Here is a 12,887-nt window from a genome sequence, read left to right as displayed (position 1 = left end):
GGGCCACTTCCAGGAGTTGTTGTCAACTCTTCTGCTCAGAGAAGGCTAAAAGATACTATTCAAGAGGCTGAGGCTATGTCGCGGCTCTCTTACCTGGACAGAAAGGGGCAGGGTCACTCCAGCCCCAATTTACCAAATAAGCTCTCTGCTTGGGAGTGTCCAGGAACCACCCAAAGCCATGGCTATGAATTAATCTTCTGCCTGTGCATAGCAAGACAATGCTCTATGCTTACTATAGGCTTTGTTCTGCAGGTGATCAGCTCTGCCCACCCACCTCTAAGCTAGAATATGTCTGAGCTGCACAGCTTCCAGGAGTTGTTACCGGCCCTTCTGGTCAGATGGGACTGGAAGATGCTCTCCATGGCAGGTGGAGCTGTGAGAAAACCTGGTTCTAGTACCAGAAAAACTTCTTGAGTACTTGAATCAGACACATCTGCACTCTGCCAAGATCCCTGGTCAATATGAGCCTTGGACTTGTTTCTGCAGATAAGCAAAAAAACTATTGGTTGGGATTACCACCTGGGCACTGCAGGTATGAACACAGCCTGCCAAGATCTGTGTTCTGGTTGTTGCAAGCCCCTCCCCACTTTTCTATCAGTCAAATTCCCAGTGTTTGAGCCTTGCAGAGTTCCCTGAAATCCCCATGGTTCAAGATCAGAATAATGGTTCCCACAAAGTTATCCACAATGCTGGGGTGGAAGGTGAGCTGGTTGTATCCCTGGCTTCTTTTCCCACTGGAGGAACTGAAAGCTCAGGTGAAACCTTGCCACATGGTGATGCACTAGCCTATAGGAGGGCCAAGGCAGTCTATATGTAGCCTACTCTTTTACCCTTCTAATCCAGTCTGTCTTGGTCTTTGTGGTGCACGAAGGTGCTTCAGCCTCGCTCCCATATTCTTGGATTCTCTGTGGTGTCTTGTTCTTGAATAGCTGTTTCCTTCTTGGAAAGGGGTGCAAACTATTTCACCATCTTGATCCACAGGCCTACTATTAAGTTTCAAGTAATTGCTCAATTCTTGCATAACATGAGCTATTAACATAGCTTATCATGTAGTGTGCCAGTATTGAATTTCCATCTGAGGGGTTATTTAGTAATGGCTTTGAAATAAAAAATGAAATCTGTAAACCCTGAGCAATATCACTGCTTTTACATGCTCTGCAGTCTGTAATAGGCTATTAAATAAAAGATAGTAATATATTCTGGAAGAACAGACCCATTGACAATGAATAAAGGGCATGATTTTATTCTTGCTTCACAAAGAATGATGTCTGTATCTTTCTTAAAAGAATTATAATCTTCAAAAGCTGCCAGAGTTATATTCTTTTGCAGCTGGCATATAGCTCTTGTTCTATGCAATATTTTAAGAAGGAAAGCCAGAAGTATTTTAGAATATCTGGAAAGGTGCATAAGGACATATATATTTTGAAATGTTAAAAATACCAAGAATTATAAGGTAATATTATTATCATATCCATATCTAATGAAGAACAAGGGAGAAGGGAAATATTTCCTTAATAACATTTGTAAGATGTAGTACATATAATTTTTAAAATTTGTTTTCCACTAGCAAAACAAATATTCACAATACAAATGTTTAACCATGTATATATGTATATTTCTTAGTTACTCAAATGTTTAATACTGAGACAATTTCTTTATAAATATTGATGGCTTTTATTGTTTTAAATGCTTGAAAATAAATAGACTAATAATTCCCAAGTGAATTGACTCTCTCTGATTTCTCTATGATCAACCAAGCACTCAACGGCAGTACAGATAGAATTTTTTACATTTCTAAAAGCTAGATCTATCAGAACCTAAACCAAAGTCAAGCACATTCTAGTTCCATGGCTGTTTTTACCCCATAGCAGCTTTTGTAAGAGGGGATATGAAGATGGCACTTTATTTGCTTTTGTTTAAAAATCAGAATGTAATTTTAAATTACTATAGTGATACTCCAGTAACTTGTAAGGATTTAAAAGTGTCATGAATTTCCTTTTTACACTGATCATTTGAAATTCCTCTCTATCAAAGAAAAAAAAATCATTGAACACATTTTTAAAATTTACAAGATTTGAAATATTGAGCAAAAGAAAAAAAAAAAAGTAAAGTACTTCCCATGCCCTTTACCAACACAGAAATTATTCTGAATGTGATATTCCCCTTTGATTCGCAGAAACCATTCAGAATTCTAAATATTGAATTTCACTACAGCTTAGTGATGTCTTTCAGTTTATGCTATTATAGGGCAAACTGTCTTTGATAGTTTGAAGAAGCTTGACAAGTACTGGCTGTCAATGTTTTCATTTGGATCTGAAGAAGAAACATATATTCAGAGGAAAAATAACTATTTTGCTAATGTGAAGACAGATCATTGGGTTTATCAGAACACAGTCCACTAGTTTGAGAACAAAACCTCATTAAAAAAATCAGGAAAGGCATCCCTGAAACAACTGTTTTAAAACAAAAGAAAGGTCTTTTTTATTAAGGTGTCACACAGACTACAAAATAAGAAAACTAATTGACTGAAAAGCAAGAATCTGTCTGAATTTTAAAAGGAAAATTAAGTACAGGATCATGGTTTGCCCATCTATTACAGAAAAAAAAAAAAAAACGTTATTTTAACAAAGTAATGGAAACAATGACCTTGGTTTTCCATGCAAAACCTGGAATGAGTTACTTTATAAATTCAGTCAGCTCCATTAACAGCAACAACTACAGAAAGTTTGAAAATATATTCAGCAAGCTTCTTGAAGCTGACTGATCGATCTTGTACAAAAACAGTTGTTTGGTTTGGAAATATTACATGTATTATAGATGCAAGTCCAGAACAAAAGCAGTTTTAAAGAAAATTGGAAATGAAGATCTATTTGTTCTCTTGCAGTTTTAGCCTATAACCGGGATATCCTAAAGTTCCTGAAATATAAGATTTATTTCAAGGCATTGTTTATATGGAAGTTAAACAAATATCAATTTCCTTATCTTTTTTTTTTCATTATCCACATAAAAGGTATCATCACAGCCAGCAAAATCACTATGAAGACTCATTGTGGGTATAAAGGATCAACTGAAAAAAAATTATATATCACTCAGATATATCCCATGTGTTTATAATAGAACAATTCATTTTTATTCAGAAAGGAGGGTTTTTTTTTTAAATTTTATGATGAGACAGTTGTAAGAAATGACAATTGGCACAAACCTAACTCTGGGTGCTAATCTCAGTACCAATACCAACTATTTTCATTATATGGGAGGAAGTCACTTTGCCTCTCTAGGTTTTTATTTCTTTACTTGCAAAAACAAATTTAGCAGGGCATTTTATCTAAGAAAAAGTCAAATTTAAAATTTTGTGTTTGTTTGTTTATGGAACTAGTGGCTAATAACCCCTCTGAACATCTACTGTAGAAGTTGAAATCACTGGGGGCTTTGTGTTTGGTTGCTTAAAGAATGAAAGAAGCTGTTGATTCTTTATTTTGTTTTATTTTATCCCACCTTACACAGAAGCACATGACCAAAGAAGAAGGAAACCTGAGTTTTCATGTGCCCTTTACCCTCACTGGCATTCCCTATTCAACTCTGCCAAGTTTGAGTGACTGATGTGAAGCACCAGAAAAAAGAGAAGTAAAGATAAAAGTAAGAAGTGTTTGTAAAATGCTGAGAGAATCAGCTATACGATGTCCCACTGGAGGATCCCCCTTTGGTGTGGCTTCCTACCACCAACATGGCACTGTTAGCTCCACACTCACAAACATACTCATACCTTCCACCACAGGCCCCAGTACAACAGGCATGTGCTGGCACAATACACAGCCATGTTCTACAGAAGAGCATTCCCTGGCAAACACCCGAAAAAAATGTGACCCTGATGGAGAATGAAGAAGAACATGAGTGGCCTGTGATGTGTTTATATGGGAATGCTCCAAGTACCTGAGCAAATGTTAAGGAGAAGAGTGGGTAGGATAAGGTCTTGCATCAGGATGTAGGAGTCCAGTGACCAGTATTTTGTTTTTATTGCAATGAGACCTCATTTGTACTGAGACTAGCGAGATAAAACTCAGATTATAAAATTATTCTTACCTGGCAATACAGAAAGTTTGTGGCTTACCAAAACACTGTCCTTAAAGGTGTCAGAACAGAAGAATTCCAGCATTAGTGAGTGGCATAGAATGTAGGGAAATTTCCTGCTCCTAGGAGTTTAGTATCTAGTGATTTATAGAGAAATACAATATGGAAACCTGAGCTATGGCTTTGAGTTTGAGAAACTGTCCCTTCCTCCTATGTGACTCCTCCTGCACTGCCCCCAAAGTCTTAGCTTCCTTCTCTGTGAAATGAGGGGCCAAGCACTTAAAATTAAATGAAGATCCTTTGATCACTATTATTGTAATACTCTGTTGAATAGACAAGACCTAGTAGAACAGAACCTAATTAAAACAGATAGAAAATAATGATACAACAATGCAAAGCCATATATAATGAAATGGTAAATTGTGTCCTGAAGACTAAGAGTATTTGTAAAGTTCATCAGTTTACCAGGCTGCAATCTCTTTGAGGTCAGGGACTATGTCAAAATCATCTTTCAAACACTGGTACCTAACACTGGTTCCTGGCACACAGAATCTACTTAAATAAATCATATTTGTATCTTCATAATAAATTTAAATAATAAATCATATTAAAAACACAAGTAGACAAATAAGATTAATGTGTTTCCATAATTACTTATATTTTAGCAAAGTAACTTTAGAAAAATCTAGATCCAATAAAAGCAAGCTAACATTTAGTAAGTACTTCCCATGTTCTAGGAATTGTGTACATATTTTTATGTAAGTTGAAGCTTCACAGCTTCATTAAAAGTTAGGTACTATTGTTACTATCTGTTTTAGTCAGGGTTCTCCAGAAAAACAGAACCAACAGAAGATATACATATATGAGCAGATATATCATAGAAACTCGGCTCACATGTTTATAGAGACCTAGAAGTCCCCACAGTCTATTATCTGCAAGCTGGAGAACCAGGAAAGCTTGTAGTGTAATTCAGTCTGAGTTGGAGGCCTGAGAACCAGGGGAGTTGGTTGATGGTATTGCTCCCAGTCCAAGGCCACAGGCCTGATAAAAAGGGGGGTTGGGGGCAGGGTACAGGGACTGGCTAAATCCTGAAGTTTGCAGGCCAGAAAACCAAGAGTTCTACTAAATAGGCATAGGGTGATGGTTAATTTTACATGTCAACTTGACTGGGCTAAGGGATGCCCAGAGAGCTAAGACATCCATTTTATCCTGCCCTCGGATAGCTCAAGAAGAGAGAGCAAGAATTTGGGTTCCATTTTGTTCCATTTAAGGGATTAAATGACTGATGCCTGCCCACATTGGTAAGGGTGGGTCTCTTTACTCAGCCTACTAATTCAAATGCTAATCTCTTCCAGAAGCATTCTCACAGACACACTGGGAAACAATGTTTTACCAGCTCTCTGGGCTCCCCTTAGCCCAGTCAAGCTGACAAATACAATTGACCTTCACCATATCCCTATTTAGTAGATGACACAGCTGAGGCTAAGAAAGGATTTGAAACCCCATCTGATTCTGAAGACAATGATCTTTCTTTGTGACTTGTGTTCTCATTCCTGGTGATAGATTCATTTGGCTTACACATACCTTTTAATACTGAATTGAACTTACCTACTTTGCATAAATTTCTCAACCATTCTCTATTTGTAAGCATTTTCCCTTAATGTAATTCTTATAGAAAGTCTATCACTACATGGTGTAATTTACCACATTACAGGAAAACCCTTATTTCACACATAGTCCTATCTTTTGAACCTGAACTTGACAAGAAAGTACAATTATATAAGAAAAATAAATGCTGCTCAGATGCTTTCCTATTTCAGCATTTACATTGCTCTTATAACTAAAAATGAAGACTGTTTTCAGTGTCACATCAATTAAATCCAATTTCTGCTGACTGAATGAATCACCTGCCCACTGAGAGTATGGTATCTCTTTAGTTGCAGTTATAGAAGTATTTGGTTATAAGGAAAAGAACAGTGAAGACATTTGTTTGCCCCAATCAGCCAATGAGGAAAAAAAAAAATCAAGATGTTTGCAGTATAATGATGCTTTTAAAAGAGAGACTTTAGCTCTTAAAATAGGTTATATACTATAAAGAATAGTATCCAAAAGCCATCTCCATTCCTACAGACGTAAAATTCCTTTAGAAATTGTCTTTAAATGCCAAGCTTTCATAGATTGGTGAACATAAAATTATAAATCTTCCTAGAATTATTTCATAAAGGCTTAGCCTACAGATGTTTATCCTACTTTGTCTTCATTTGTCCTCTTTATTCTGAATTTTTCTTCTTATATCCAGCCCTGTCAGATGACTTCTCTATTGAGCATGGGTAAGGGAGAGAGTTGGGAAAAGTTGGTTTTCTAAAGTCCTATCACAAATTTGTGTGTCTGAGGTAGATTAGTTTATCAAGTATAAGGCATACCTATATCTTCAATAAGAAGAGTTGCCTAGTATTTGCTAGTGATCACTTTAGTATAAATACAAATTTTGCTAATATGTTAATAATCTACAATTTAACGTGTTTGAGTACATCTTTTGGAATTATAGCTTAAAACCTAGGCTGGTTTTTACCATGATTTCTTCGGACTACAAATTCTCCAGTTTAATGAAGAGTCAAATATCCTAAAGAACTCTTTGTTAAGGTGGTTAACCAAAAGTAAAGCTGCTTAAAATACACTAGCCAATAATAATCCTATACTGATCTCTAGTTAATCTGGTCTCTTTCAATTTTTACCAAATGAAATTACTTTATTGACTTAAGTTAAAAAAAATATATATGATTAAAATATATAGTAACACCCTGACCACAGTCTCATATAACAAACCTCCTTTTACAGCTCGGGATTCACCTTAAACTGCTAGACAGTGTAGAGAAGTGAAATCTTTCTGAAAAGTATATCCCATGCATAAAATACCTTTAAAATAGTTATATTCCTTAAAATAGTCCCAGAGAATTTCTATTTTTAAAATATGTGGGCTGGGGCCCCTGTGTGGCTCAGTTGGTTAAGCTCCTGACCCTTGGTTTTGACTCAGGTCTGATCTCAGGGTCTTGGAAAGGTATCAATCCCAGTGGCAGGCTCCATGCTCAGTGCAGAGCGTGCTTGGGTTTCTCTCTTCTTCTCTGTCCCTCCCCTTCTTTCTCAAATAAATAAATATAATAAAATATGTGGTCTAAGGAAATAATCAAAGATTAAGACAACCATTTAACCATGTGCACATTTATATTTTCAGTGGAGATCATGCCTCAGGACACTTAGTTTCATAAATCCACCTACCTTTGCATCATCAGTTTCTCTTAGAATACCTACATGTTTCTCAAAATCATTGTTCAAAACTTGGTTTTTTATATTTCCCTTACAAATTCCTCCTGCTTCAACATTTTTACTATTTGAGTCTTCATTTTGTCACTTTCTCAATATAGTAAACTGGAAACTTTTCTTTTACTTTTCTCATCTTCATTCCCCATATCTGCTCCAAAACATAGGTTGTCTCTGTTTCTTTCCATATTCATTTCTACTACCCTAGTGTAAGCCACCATCATTTCTGATCTGTATTATTAAAACAGCCTCCCTACTGGTCACTTGACTTCTAAAACAGTCTTCCTCAAAGTTATTTTTGATTACCAGCCAGAGTAATCTTTCACAGTTTGAAGAGTACTTTCCTACTTAAGACCATTTACATTTAACAGAATATACAAAATCCTAAAGGAAAGAAAGAAAGAAGGCAAGGAAAGGAAAGGAAAAGAAAGGAAAGGGGAGGAGAGGAGAAGAGAGCGGAGGAGAGGAGAGGAGGCAAGGAAGAAAGAAAAGAAAAAAAAAAGGAAAGAAAGAAAGAGAAAAAAAAAAAAAGGAAAGAGGACCCTAAACTCCTTCAGGAACTGATACCTGCTAGCTTCTCCAGCCTCATCTGAGTCCAGTCCCCCTACCACCTCTTACTGCATTTCAGCCACAAGGTACTTTAAAGATTTATTTATTTATTTATTTATTTGACAGAGATCACAAGTAGGCAGAGAGGCAGGCAGAGAGAGAGGGAAGCAGGCTCCCCGCTGAGCAGAGAGCCCAATGTGGGGCTCAATCCCAGAACCCTGGGATCATGACCTGAGCCGAAGGCAGAGGCTTAACCCACTGAGCCACCCAGGTGCCCCCACACGGTACTTTATACTGCTGTTTCCTCTCCCTGGAACTCCTTTCCCTGTCTTTTCCTATTAGTGATTTCTTTTCCTTCTAAACATGTTCATGTATATACATTTATTTCTTGAAATTACTAACATTAAAATTTTATATAAAAATATAAATCCTTTTAAAGTGGTGTTTTGTTATTTTAGATTCACTAATTCAGCTTTTTTTTTTTACTTTATTTATTTATTTGACAGACATAAATCACAAGTTGGCAGAGAGGTAGGCACAGAGATGGGGGAGGCAGGTTCCCCGCCAAGCAGAGAGCCCGATGTGAGGCTCGATCCCAGGACCCTGGGATCATGACCTGAGCTGAAGGCAGAGGCTTTAACCCACTGAGCCACCCAGGCGCCCCTAATTCAGCTTTATTAAAGTATAATTGAGATACCATACACCACATATTTAAAGTGAACACCATGATGAGCTTTGACATATATATTCATTCATGAAACCATCATCAGCTCAACTTTACCTTTATACCCATTGAACTACTAGTACACATATCCTCTTCCCTCTACCCCTTGGTAATTCTGTTGTCTACTTCTATGTTTGACTACCTTAAATGCCTCATATAAGAAAAATCGTGCAGTATTTGTCCTACTGTGACTGACTTATTTCACTTAGTTTATGTCTTCCAGGTCCTCAATGTCTTACATATCCCTCCATGTTTTCACAAATGGTAGAACTTTCTTCTTTCTTTAAGGATGAATAATATTCTATTGTATGTATATACTGTATATACTACAGTTGTTTTATCCCTTATCTGATGATGGACATTTGTATTGTTTCCATATCCTGGCTACTATAATGCCAAAATAATAATAGTAGTAATAATAACAATTAATAATAATGCTACAATAAACATGGTAGTGCAGCTATCTCTTCAAGATCCTGATTTCATTTCTATTAGATAAATACTCAGAACTGAGATTGCTGGATCATAGAGTGGTTTTATTTTTCTTTTCTTGAGGAAACTCCATATTGTTTTCCTGAACAGCTGCACAAATTTATATTTCCACAAACAGTGTGCATAGTTTCCAATTTTGCCACACCTTTCTACCTCTCCAACACTTGTTATTGTTTTTTTTTTTTGTCATAGCCATCTTATTTTCCAGATGATTAACAAATTGAGCACCTTTTCATGAACCTGTTGGCCATCTGCATGTCTTCTCTGAAGGAATGTCCATTCAGATGCTTTGCCCTTTTTTTTTTTTTAAGAAATTTTGAATTCTGGATTTTTACCACTTAAAAAAATTTGAACACCAAAAAAAAAAAAAATTTGAACACTTAGTTTTTTTAGCTAGTTTTAAGCTTACAACAGAATTGAGAGGAAGATATAAAGATTTCCTATAGACCCTTGACCACAGACATGCATAGCTTCCCTCATTATCAAAATCACTTACCAGAATAGTGTATTTTTTATAAAAATGAACCTACAATGACATACCATAATCATCCAAAGTCCATGTATATCTTAAGTTTCATTCTTGGTGTTATACATTCAATGGGTTTGGACAAATGTGTAATGACATCTATTCATTATTATATTATCATACAGAGTATTTTCACTGCCTTAAATATTCTCTGTGCTGTGCCTCTGCATCCCTCACTCCCAACCCTGGCAACCACTGATCTTATTGCCTCCATAATTTTACCTTTTTCAGAACACTATATAGTTGAAATTATACAGTATTCAGGCTTTCAAATTGGTTACTTTCACTTAGCAATATGAATTTAAGGTTCTTCCATGTCTTATCATGGCTAAGAGCTCATTTCCTTTTAGTGCCTGAATAATATTCCACTGTTTGGATATACCACAGTTTATTTACTCAATCCTACTAAGGACATCTTGGTTACTTCCAAGTTTTGGCAATTATGAATAAAGCTGCTATAAACACACGTGCTGACTTTGGTATAGACAGTTTTTAACTTTTTTGGAAAAATACCAGGAGCACAATTGGTAGAGCAAATGGTAGGACTATGTTTCATTTTGTAAGCAACAGTCAAACTCTCTTCCAAAGTGGCTGTACCATTTTGCATTCCCACCAGCAACGAATGAGAAGCTGTGTTGCTCTAAATCTTTGTCAGCATTTAGTGTGGTCAGTATTCTGGATTTTGGCCACTGTAATAGATGTGTAGTAGTATATCATTGTTAATTAATTCTTTTGCTCCCTCTTTTTTCTGTTTTTTTGTTTGTTTGGTTTTTGTTTGTTTGTTCATTTGTTTTGAGTTGTAAGAGTTCCTTACACATTTTGGAAATTATCCCCTTATCAAATATATGGTTAGCAAATTTTTTCACAATATTAACAGAATGAAGAACAAAAATCACATTATTATCTCAATAGGTACAGAAAAAAGCACTTGCAGAGCTTCAATATCCTTTCATTTAAAAAAAAAAGATGTAGAAAGAACTTACCTCAACACAATAAAACCATATATGAAAAGTCCATTGATAACATCATGATGGTTAAAAGCTGAAAGCTTTTCCTCTAAGATCTGGAATAAGGCACAGATCCCTACTTTCACCACTTCTATTCAATATAGTACTAGAAGTCCTGGCCAAGAGAAATTAGGCAAAAATAATAAATGAAATGCAACAAATAACTGAAGAAGTAAAATTATTTTGTAGAGGACATAATCTTATAGACTCAACAAAATAACTGTTAGAACTAATAAACAAATTCAGTAAAGTTCCAGGATACAAAATCAATAAATGAAAATTAGCTGCATTTCTATATTCCAACAATCAACTACCCAAAAAGGAAATTAAGAAAACAGTCTCATTTACAATAACACCAGAAAGAATAAGACACTTAAAACTAACCAGAACAACAAAAGACTGGAATACTGAAAACTATAAAACACTGGTGTAAGAAATTAAAGCAGATACGACTAAATGGAAAGTCATTCTGTGTTCATGGATTAGAAGAATTAATATTATTAAGACATCCAAAACAATGTACAAATTCAATATAATCTATAATCCCTATCAAAATCCTAAAGACATTATTATTTATAAGTCTTTATACGGATATCTCCATTCATTTCTCTTGGGGAAATGCAGTGGAATGCCTGGATCTTACAGTACATACAAGTTTAATACTTAAGAAACTGACAAATTTTTCCAAAGTGGTATCAATTTACATTTCCACTGCAGTGCATAAGTATTCCAGTTCCTCTACATCCTTGCCAAAACTTGGTATAGTCAGCCTTTTTAATTTCAAATTTTGATTGCACTGACACGTTATTATGGTTTTAATATGCCTTTTTCAAAGATTTTATTTATTTATTTGACAGAGACAAATCACAAGTTAGGCAGAGAGGCAGGCAGAGAGAGAGACAGGAGGAAGCAGGCTCCCTGCCAAGCAGAGAGCCAATGCAGAACTCGATCCCAAGACCCTGAGATCATCACCTGAGCCGAAGGCAGAGATATAACCCACTGAGCCACCCAGGCGCCCTTAATATGCCCTTTTTAATGACATGATATCTTATGACAATGACATCTATCATCCTTTTATGTGCTTTTTTGCAATTTATTTATCTTTTTTTAAGTAGTTTAATTTTTTTGCTCATTTATTTTTTAATTTGGTCATCTTTATTTTTTATAAAAACTCTATATATTATAGACATGCTGGATACAAATCCTTTGTTAGATATGTTTTGAAAAACTTTACTTACTCTCCATCTGTACTTTATTTCATTTTTTAAAAACAGTGTCTTTTAAGAGCAAGAGTTTTAATTTTGATGAAGTTCAGCTTATAGATTTTTTAATATAACCTGAAATTTTTGTATCCTATTTAAGAAATATTTGTCAAACCCAAAGTCACTAACATTTTGTTTGCATGTTTTCTTTTAGATTCTTTATCATTAAAACTCATACACTTGGGTAAAAATCCATTTTGAGTTATTTTTGTGCATGGTGTGAAGTCAGGATGGATGTTCATTATTTTTCAACTTTTCCAGCACAACTGGATGAAAATATCTTCTCCATTCAGTGGTCTGGCATTTATGTCAAAATTTCATTGATGATATACATATGGTTTTATTTCTGAACTTTTTATTTTGTTCTCTTTGTTTATATTTACCAATGCTATATGGTAAAATTTTTCTATTAAGAAACCTGGCAGACACCATTTTTATAAACTGATCAAATTTAACATCACAAGCAGTTAGGTAAACCAACATCCCATACCTTCGGATAAATTACATTGAAAAGGACAGGACATCACTTAGTAGTATTCTTGCCAAAAATGCAGAAACCAAATATAATCCTGAGGAAATACAATAAAATCCAAATAGGATGTTGCAAACTACAAGATAACTAGCCTAATAACGAGAGCCATGAAAGACAAAGACTAGAATTGTTCAGGTTTAAAAAGTTGAAGGTTGGAAGAAATTGAATAGAATGTGTGAACCTGAATAAAATCTTGGAGCCAAATTTCTTCTTTTGCTGTGAATGACATTATTGGGACAATGGGAAAAATGTACATATGAGCTGCATATTAGATAACATTCCTATATTGATGTTAGCCTTAGTTTTTATAATTGTACTATGTTTATCCAATTCAATATTCTTGTTAGAAAACAACATGCACACACACACACACAGGAAAGCAAAAATAAGACAAATATGATTAAATATT

This window comes from Lontra canadensis, unplaced genomic scaffold (assembly GCF_010015895.1).
Source record: "Lontra canadensis isolate GAN:19392208 unplaced genomic scaffold, GSC_riverotter_1.0 scaffold6, whole genome shotgun sequence".
NCBI lineage: Eukaryota > Metazoa > Chordata > Mammalia > Carnivora > Mustelidae > Lontra > Lontra canadensis.
Note: the sequence above shows the minus strand (reverse complement) of the source record.